Source organism: Opisthocomus hoazin, chromosome 1 (genome assembly GCF_030867145.1).
Source record: "Opisthocomus hoazin isolate bOpiHoa1 chromosome 1, bOpiHoa1.hap1, whole genome shotgun sequence".
NCBI classification, from domain to species: Eukaryota; Metazoa; Chordata; class Aves; order Opisthocomiformes; family Opisthocomidae; genus Opisthocomus; species Opisthocomus hoazin.
This window is the reverse complement of record NC_134414.1, coordinates 140,746,530-140,755,548: the sequence shown is the minus strand read 5'-3', so window position 1 is coordinate 140,755,548 and position 9,019 is coordinate 140,746,530.

The following is a 9,019-nucleotide window of genomic DNA, read 5'->3' as shown; positions in this document are numbered from 1 at the left end:
CCAGCGTGGGTCCTTCCTATGGGGTGCCAACCTTCAGGAACAGGCTGCTCCAGCGTGGGTCCCCCACGGGGTCACAAACCCTGCCAGCAAATCTGTTCCCGCATGGGTTCCTCTCTCCACAGATCCACAGGTCCTGCCAGGAGCCTGCTCCAGCACGGCCTCTCCACAGGGTTACAGCCTCCTTCAGGCATCGACCTGCTCTGGCGTGGTGTCCTCCATGGGCTGAGGGGGGATATCTGCTCCACCGTGGACCTCCATGGGCTGCAGGGGGACAGCATGCCTCACCAGGGACTTCTCCACAGGTTGCAGGGGAATCTGTGTTCCAGCACCTGGAGCACCTCCTCTCCCTTCTTCTTCACTGACCTTGGCGCCTGCAGGGCTATTTCACATCGTCTCACCCCTCTCTCCTCCTGCAATTGCTGTTATGCAGGGGAGGGGGGGGTTCCGCCTTCTTAGATATGTTATTACAGAGGTAAGAGAGAAAGAGCTGGGTGAAGAGGAACCTCACAAAGTTCAACAAGGGCAAGTGCAGGGTCCTGCACCTGAGTACGAACAACCCCATGCACCAGTACAGGCTTGGGGCGGATCTGCTGGAGAGCAGCTCTGTGGAGAAGGACCTGGGTGTGCTGGTGGATGACAAGTTGACCATGAGCCAGCAGTGTGCCCTGGCTGCCAAGAAGGCCAATGGCATCCTGGAGTGCATTAAGAAGAGTGTGGCCAGCAGGTTGAAGGAGGTTCTCCTTCCCCTCTACACTGCCCTGGTGAGGCCCCATCTGGAGTACTGTGTCCAGTTCTGGGCTCCCCAGTTTGAGAAAGATGAAGAGCTACTGGAGAGAGTCCAGTGGAGGCTATGAAGATGATTAGGGAACTGGAGCATCTCTCCTACAAGGAAAGGCTGAGGGAGCTGGGCTTGTTCAGCCTGAAGAAGAGAAGGCTGTGAGGGGACCTTACAAATGCTTCTAAATATCTCAAGGGTGGGTGTCAGGAGGATGGGGCCAGACTCTTTTTAGTGGTGCCCAGCGAGAGGACAAGGGGCAACGGGACAAAGTGAAGCAGAGGAAGTTCAAGCTGAACATGAGGAAGAACTTCTTCCCTCTGAGGGTGATGGAGCACTGGAACAGGCTGCCCAGGGAGGTTGTGGAGTCTCCTTCTCTGGAGATATTCAAGACCTGCCTGGATGAGGTCCTGTGCAGCCTGCTGTAGGTGACCCTGCTTTGGCAGGGGCATTGGACTAGATGACCCCAGAGGTCCCTTCCACCCCTACCATTCTGTGATTCTGTGTTACCACTGTTGCTGATGGGCTCAGCCCTGGACAATGGTAGGTCCGTCTTGGAGCTGGCTGGCACTGGCTCCATCAGACGTAGGGGAAGCTTCTAGCAGCTTCTCACAGAAGCCACTCCTGCACCCCCGCTTCTACTAAAACCTTGCCACACAAACCCAACACATACCTCCAATACATTTTTGGCAACACGGTCAGATTTGACAACTTGAATGATCCCATCAGTAACAAGAGATAGTGTTGTGAAGTTGACATGAAACTACTTTTTTCCTCAACATCCTTGGACAAATATTGATACACTTAGAGTGGACTCAGGACAGAGGAGCTGGTTTTGAGAGAAGCAACATTCACACCAAAGATTTCTGTCTATCGTAAAGAAAAGATTTCTGTCTATCTTAAAAGAACTCGGGTTTCCCAGACATCCCACTCTTGAAAGAAGAGAGATTGCAGAGGACCAGGATCATAAGATATCATATGAGTTATATATTATATATTACATATTCTATATATTATGTTATGTTATGTTATGTTATGTTATGTTATGTTATGTTATGTTATGTTATATATAGTTTATAGCTTATAGATTGTAATTATTCACACCCTTCATGGCAGGGTGCACTACCTGTTGTGAACTGCGATAACGGGGCCTCAGAAATGTTGGTATTGGGTGTGAATGTCACAGCAGAACTGACCCACTGGCTTAGGAACCGGTGGAGGATGAGTGTCGACTTTGGCTGGCAGCCTTCCCCAGCCTCTCCCTGCACAGTGGAGAGGAAACCAATCAGGCTGAAAGACTGACTGAAATGTGGTATTTTTACAGGATGACACGTGGCCTATATTCCTATACAAGGTGCATAAGGCTGTTTCTGCTGAAGTTGCTAGAAGAACCAAAGGGGTTAGAAATGTGCTGAATGGCTCGCAACACCGTAAGTTTTCATTCAGGAGTAAATAACATTGTCAAAATGCAAGGATGATCTCTTGACAGAGGTTTTCTTTGCAACTGATTTCACGGCCTCATCCTATCATTGCTGTGTCAAGATTACTTCCCCATTACGGACCACAATAAGTCAGTTCTCATTCTACAGACAAGACCTGCAAATAGGTGATAGGCAAGTGGGGGAATTTACACTACTTTCATTTATAGTCTTGTCATATACCATGGCAAGATTTAGACTGAACTATATATCATGTAGATTACCATTTTTGTTGTCTCTGAAGTTCATCCTATAATACTGGCTGACTAGTAATACAAATTTTCCCCAAAATAAACTGTTCATGTATTAAGACAATAAAGAAGTTCCATCCAGTTCTTGACGAGACTTCATCTTGATTTATCTTCATCTGTACACTACAGATAATTTCTACATGAAACAGCTGGGTGCATCTTCCTTCATCCTGAGCCACACAGACTCAGAAGTGAGATTGAGAGGAATTATGAAGGTCACTGTAACCCACAATAAAACCCTTCATCATATGTTAGCAGAGCTCAGATACAGCAGAGCAATGATTTCTCTGCATCTCCTCCTGCAAACATGCAGAAATAATACATGAACTTACACTAATGACGCCTCGAATCCACAAAAAGTCCCTAGGAGGATGTGACAAACATTAAAGGAAGAGATTCACAATAAATGCTGCTCTCTTTTTCTATTATCTTTTTAATGCTTTCCCCCCAATGCAGGGTTTTACACAGCACCATTGCCGTGACTTCGAAACAAACTTCAGACGAGCTCACTTTACTCTCAGTAACAATCTAACCATGCAGCAGCAGAAGCCCTATTCGAATTAGACCATATGGAATTTTGTGGCCGTTATCTGCTAGCTAAAGGAGTACCGTTCTGTAAACCTTCATATGAAACTCCACATGTGAAAAATCCTTGGTGTGTCCTAAATTCTTAATATAAAGATATTAGATTATTCTGACAAATTACGTACTTCATACTTCATGTGTGGTAAGTCTACATGCCTGTAGTTTCATCTAGTACTCAAAGTTACTGAGAGACACAATTGAGAGAGCATTCATGCTTTGTTATTAAAGGTTATTTTACAAATGTTGTTTTATAGAAGCTGTTTTACAGATACTGTCAACAGGAAAGTCTGAAATTGCTCCCCTGCTAATTCAAGACTTTCTTCTAAACACATAACTTTTCACATCTTTCAAGATTTTTCCAATCAATTTTGCTTAGGAAATGCTAGGGTGTTGTCAGTTTTTCCAGAAATAATCTCCTTTTTTCTTTGAAACTAAGCTGTAGTTTCGAATTTGGAAATTCAATCGATATAGTTATATCAACAAATAGCTACATCTGTACTATATATGGCATTCTACCATTTCCTGGAGAGGAAGACTTGTGCAACAGTCTCTACAGGAACAAAGAAACAAAGCTCGTGAAGGATTTTGTCAGCATCTGGCATGTGGTTTCATCTTTTTTATAGCTGAGGTCTCTCAGAGTTTTGATGCCTGAGGAAAATTAATCTGGATCATCCTCAGGGTGTGCAAAAGATACTCCAGCTCAAAAAATTATTTTGTTTAATAGGTTTTTGTAAAATGAACTGTACAGGAGCAGATCACAGCATTGTTTGGGCAAAGAGGAACTTATCTTGGCCCCTCCTTGAGGACATTGCAGATCACATGTGGACTATCAAGAGTTGCCCTGTCTTTGGTCCCTAACTGTTAATTTCATGAGGATGAGGTATAGGGGCTATACTGGTATGAAGTGGTTTCTTGCAGGACCAAAACCTATGGTGCCCCTCTTCTGCGAATATCTGAAGTCTGGGCCATCTAGCAGAGTAGGTCTCGCATGAGATGTTTTTAAGGGTTGTTGCTATTTCCTGATTCAAAATGAATGTAGCGCACTGTGGGTTGCAATGTGAAGTGGATTGACACTACAGCACAAAGATCCCAGCACTGGAATACGTGAGCCTGCTTAGCTTCAGAAAGCAAAGGCTTTGAGAGAAGTTTGAGAGTGAAGCCCAGTACTTTGGAAACGACTTACCATCTGACTGCAAGTTGCAGCCATGGTGACCTGGTTGATGGACTGGGCAGTGGGGTGCCCAAAATGTATATGACAGAAGCTTTCTAAGCTTGAGGATTTCTTCAGTTAAGTGAACAGGCATGGTTATATAACAGAACAAATTCTTCCCGTGGAAAGAAGGGAAATTGTTTGGGTTTAGGTAGAGTTTCTTCTATTAAGTAGTGCATGACCAGAATCATGTTAACATTTAACCTAAGCTTAGAGGCAGAATATCTTGGCCATCTACACTATCCATTTAATCAAAGACAAATTCTCCTTCTTGAGGGAACAAGGGAAAGTTGGCAGAAGAAAGTAGCCTTGGGTTGTCCTTAGGTGACATGTGACCATATGTGGATAAAAGGAGTTAGGGTACTTCATCCGGGAAGACCACCAAGGACCACCAGAGACCCTGAAAAAGGAGGAAGACATGCGCAGAGGGGTCTGGGGAGGAGACAGAAAGAATGATGCCACGTAGTTGCACAACTCATGTAGATTAGAATGAATATGTCTTAGATATATAAAATATGCATGAATTTAATGTATAAATGTAAAGAAGCAGCCAGAATTGGGTGTGCTTGATTTGTGGAAAGTCCACTGAGCACCCAGGCCTGAATAAAACAATATCTCTCCTGAGTGTGTGAGAATTGACTTTTTGCACACCAGGTAAAAGAAGCCGCTTTTCGGACAACAGTTACTCAGAAGCCAAGGCAGCTTTGTAAGATGCTGCTGGCCAGGGTGAAAGCTCCCTGGATTGCTCTTTGTAGTATTTTTTCCTTATAAAGGCAGCACTATCTGCAGTTAAAACTAGAAAAGCTAAAACATGTTCCACAGCTATTTTTTTTTAATCTTCTCAATGAGATTTTAAATCCAGAGATTCCGGAGGAACAACCAAAGGGCAGCAGGTTACTTGGAAAAGTTAGCATGCAATAGGTCAGAGGCAAATGTAGAATACTGACTATCTCACATTTAGATGTGCATCCTTACAGCAGATTTATTGGCTAGTCTGTTACAGAAATATCTCTCTCTCTCCCTCTTTCTTCGTAGCTTCTCAAGAAAAAACATCCAAGTGCCAATCCCCTCCAAAACTCTTCTGAATTTCTGATTCATTAAGGGTAAGAAATATATCTGGGACACATCACAGGTGGTATCCACAATTTAATTCCTGGTCAAGCCCTACTTTCAGAAATCCTGAAAAGTTGTCTATCAGGGAAAGAAAATGTACCCTGAGTGCTGTGAAAAGATTGGAGAAAATGATAGTTGCATCAGCTCCTAACAAATTTATCTGCCTCCCCAGAAAAGTTACCATATTTCTATTTGTATACAGTAGCTTTATTAATATTTGACTGCATAGAACAATTAGTTGTTTAAAGTATTTGAGATCTAAACAGGTGTGCACTGTTTCCTGCCTTTCTTTGTCCCTTTCCTTCTCACCAATGATTGCAACTTCTTAGTGAAATTTCACTGTGGGGTCCCCAGTTAGGAGAACAGGTTGCTGCTAACACAAGAAAAGCATAAGAAGATTGCATACTGATTCTGTTAGGAGGTGAAATTGCAGGAGGGGTCTAGTATTTCATTGATGTTCTCCCATCTGCTTCTCCCAGAACTGAGGTTGCTCAGCCATCCTTCCTTTCATAATGATTTCAACCACTTGCCCTCTCACACTCACAGAGTTGAGTCACACATCTAAACTCTTCAGAGAGTGCTCCAAGGAAAAAAAACCAGCATCCTGACCACCTAACTCAAACTTTCATGTAGTCTCTGAGCAGAGGATTCTCTTGGTTTGGCTCTTTTCCACCGAACTTACTCCTTTTTTATACTTATTCTGAAGAGCAGCTGTTGCACTCACTACTGCTGTAAAGGTTTCGGCCTACCCCAAGCTTAACGGTATTTCGTACATGCAGCCAAAGAGAAATTAAAGAATTTTAGCTGTCTCTGAGTTGTCTCTTTCTCACTCCATCCAGTTGGTGGACAAGAAGTCGAACATGAGCTAATCATGCGACTGTGTGTCGGAGAAGGCCAGCTGCATTCTGCACAGCATGAGGACAGGAGTAGCAGCAGAGCAAGGGAAGAGTTTATTCCCATCTTCTCTGCACTGATGAGGCCACATCTGGAATACTGCATCTGTTTCAGATGCCCCATTACAAAACAGATGTGAACAAAGTGACACAAGCCTCACACAGGCCCCTGCACGGTGCATGCCATGTACAGGGAGAGGCTGAGGGACTTGGTTCTCTTCAGCCTGGAGAAGACAAGGCTAGTTGTTCTCCGAGGTGTACAGCAAAAAGACAAATGGCAATGGTCTTAACTGGCAACAGGGAAACTCTGACAGAAAATAGGGAAAAAAATTCTCACCCAAAGAATTGTTCAGCCCTGGCAGAGAGGCCAGAGAAGCTGGGGAATCTCCACCCTTGGAGTTGTTCAAAAATCACCTGGAGAAGGCCCTGAGTAACCTCATCGTGTTTGGAGGTAGCTCTGCTGTGATCAAGGGCTTGGAATAGCAAGGTCCTTTCCAGACTGAATCTTTCTGTCAGTAATTCTGATAAAGACTAAAAAGCCTTAGTCACTCTGCAGCAAATTTGATCCTCCGTTCAATTTTAACAAAAAAATTTCATCATCATTTCAAGTCATACGTGCACTAACTTGGAGATTACTGTTTTGACCTTTATAAAGTCCATTTCCCCAATGTCAGTCTTCCCTACCTATTCCTCCACAGGCTGTCATTTGCTGTCTTATCAAATGTAATACACAGGACTCCATTTGAGGGTCAAAGTCCATCTGCACCTTTACTTTCTCCTCCTATTACTGAAAAAACTTCAAGAAGCCCTTGCTAGATTTTTTGGTCTGACACATTTGCATTTGTTTATATTCTATCACTTTGATCAAAAGAAAAAAATCTCTACAACAGCAGAAGCAAAGTTTCTGACATATCCCCATCCATATTCCTCCTTAAATCTTTCTTTTGCTGTGACACCTACAACGAGTTTACAATTGTTACTGCTACAGTGCTGACACAAGCCTATAGCCCTGATATGTGCCTCTCTTAAATTCCCATATTACCTCTCAATCTCAAAAGTTATGTAGGATTACACTCCTTCCTGGTGCATGGATAGCTGTGTCTATGACATGCTGAAGAGAGGTTTATAAAGTTACAGAAACATTTAGGCTGGAAGGGCCCTCTAAGGTTTTCTCCCTCAAGCCCCTGCTCCTGGGGAAGGAGATTTTATGAAATCCATGTAAGATCTCTATAAACTCCACAGCTTCTTCCCACTATAATTCTAGTGCTTCTCTTTAGCAGGGAAACAGTGAACAGACTCCTTCCTTCGTCTTTTTGTGTTTCAAGACAGGTTAGGCCCTAACCCTAACCCTAACCCTAACCCCTAACCCTAACCCTAACCCTACGCTTAACACTAACCGTAACCCTAACCCTAACCCTAACCATAAACCTAACCCTAACCTTAATGCTAACCCTAACCCTAACCCTAATGACCCTAACCCTAACCCTAACCCAAACCTAACCCTAACCCTAACCATAAACCTAACCCTAACCTTAATGCTAACCCTAACCCTAATGACCCTAACCCAAACCTAACCCTAAGCCTAACCCTAACCCTAACCCTAACCCTAACCCTAACCCAACCCTAACCCTAACCCTAACCCTAAACCCTAAACCCTGAACCCTAACCCTCATCCTAACACTAACCCTAAATCCTAACCCTAACCCCTAACCCTAACCCTAACTCTAACCCTACCCCTAACCCTAACCCTAAACCCTAACCCTAACCCTAACCCTACCCCTAACCCTAACCGCTAACCCTAACCCTAACCCTCCCCAAAAGGGAGAGAAATGAAGAGGAACAATGGCCATGGGGTTTTTTGCATGTGTTGGAAAAGGCGTTTTTATTGAAAAGGGAGCCCAGTGACGTTTGGGAGCAAATTTCTTATAAGCTAAAATGCTTGATAGAAGATTAGTGTCTTCTATATATAATCTATGATTATGTCTAAATGGGATTGGCAGAAGTCATGATGCATCTTAGTTCAGAAGCTTCAATATACAGAAGTTAGTACCTAAAACTAGAGAACAGAGAGATTGTACAAGTGCTGATTATAAAGCTAGGGGAAAGAAAACAGTGTTGAAGAGGAAGGTTTGCTACTGTAGAACTACGGGAGACATCGCAGTCACTGGCAGAATGCTCTTCAGCTGCGTGAACTATTAATGCAAGAGAGGAAGGGCAACCAGGCGGCCTAGCAGCTGCCTCTCCAGGGGAAGAGGCTGTGAAACTGTCACAGGTATTCGGGAATTAAATATCGTGTGTTACCTTATCTAGCTACCATTTTGGGCTTAGTTTTTCTGCAAAAGCTTTTTGAAAGCTGCTAGCTGCCCTCAAATGTACCATTCTCCATTTGAATGAAATAATAACTGCCTGCATATGTTCATACGTATAAAAGAATTTTCGTCCTCCTTATGTACTTTCTCTGCAGGAAGAGTTTCAAAACTGGTGCATAGGTTCCCCTCTGAACAAAGGTGTCAGTGCCAAACCAGCAAGTGTTACCAAGGATGCCAGTCTTTAACCTAGAATTCGAGTCCTTCAGCAGGATCATTCTCCTCTGGACAACGGGGCAGCCAGACATTGCATTGCTGTATATGCAGCTGCTGAGCTCTGTGGAGTTTCTCCTCAGACTGTCTCTGAACTTGTGTTGTAAATTAAAATTTGTGCTGCCGAAAGCTCTG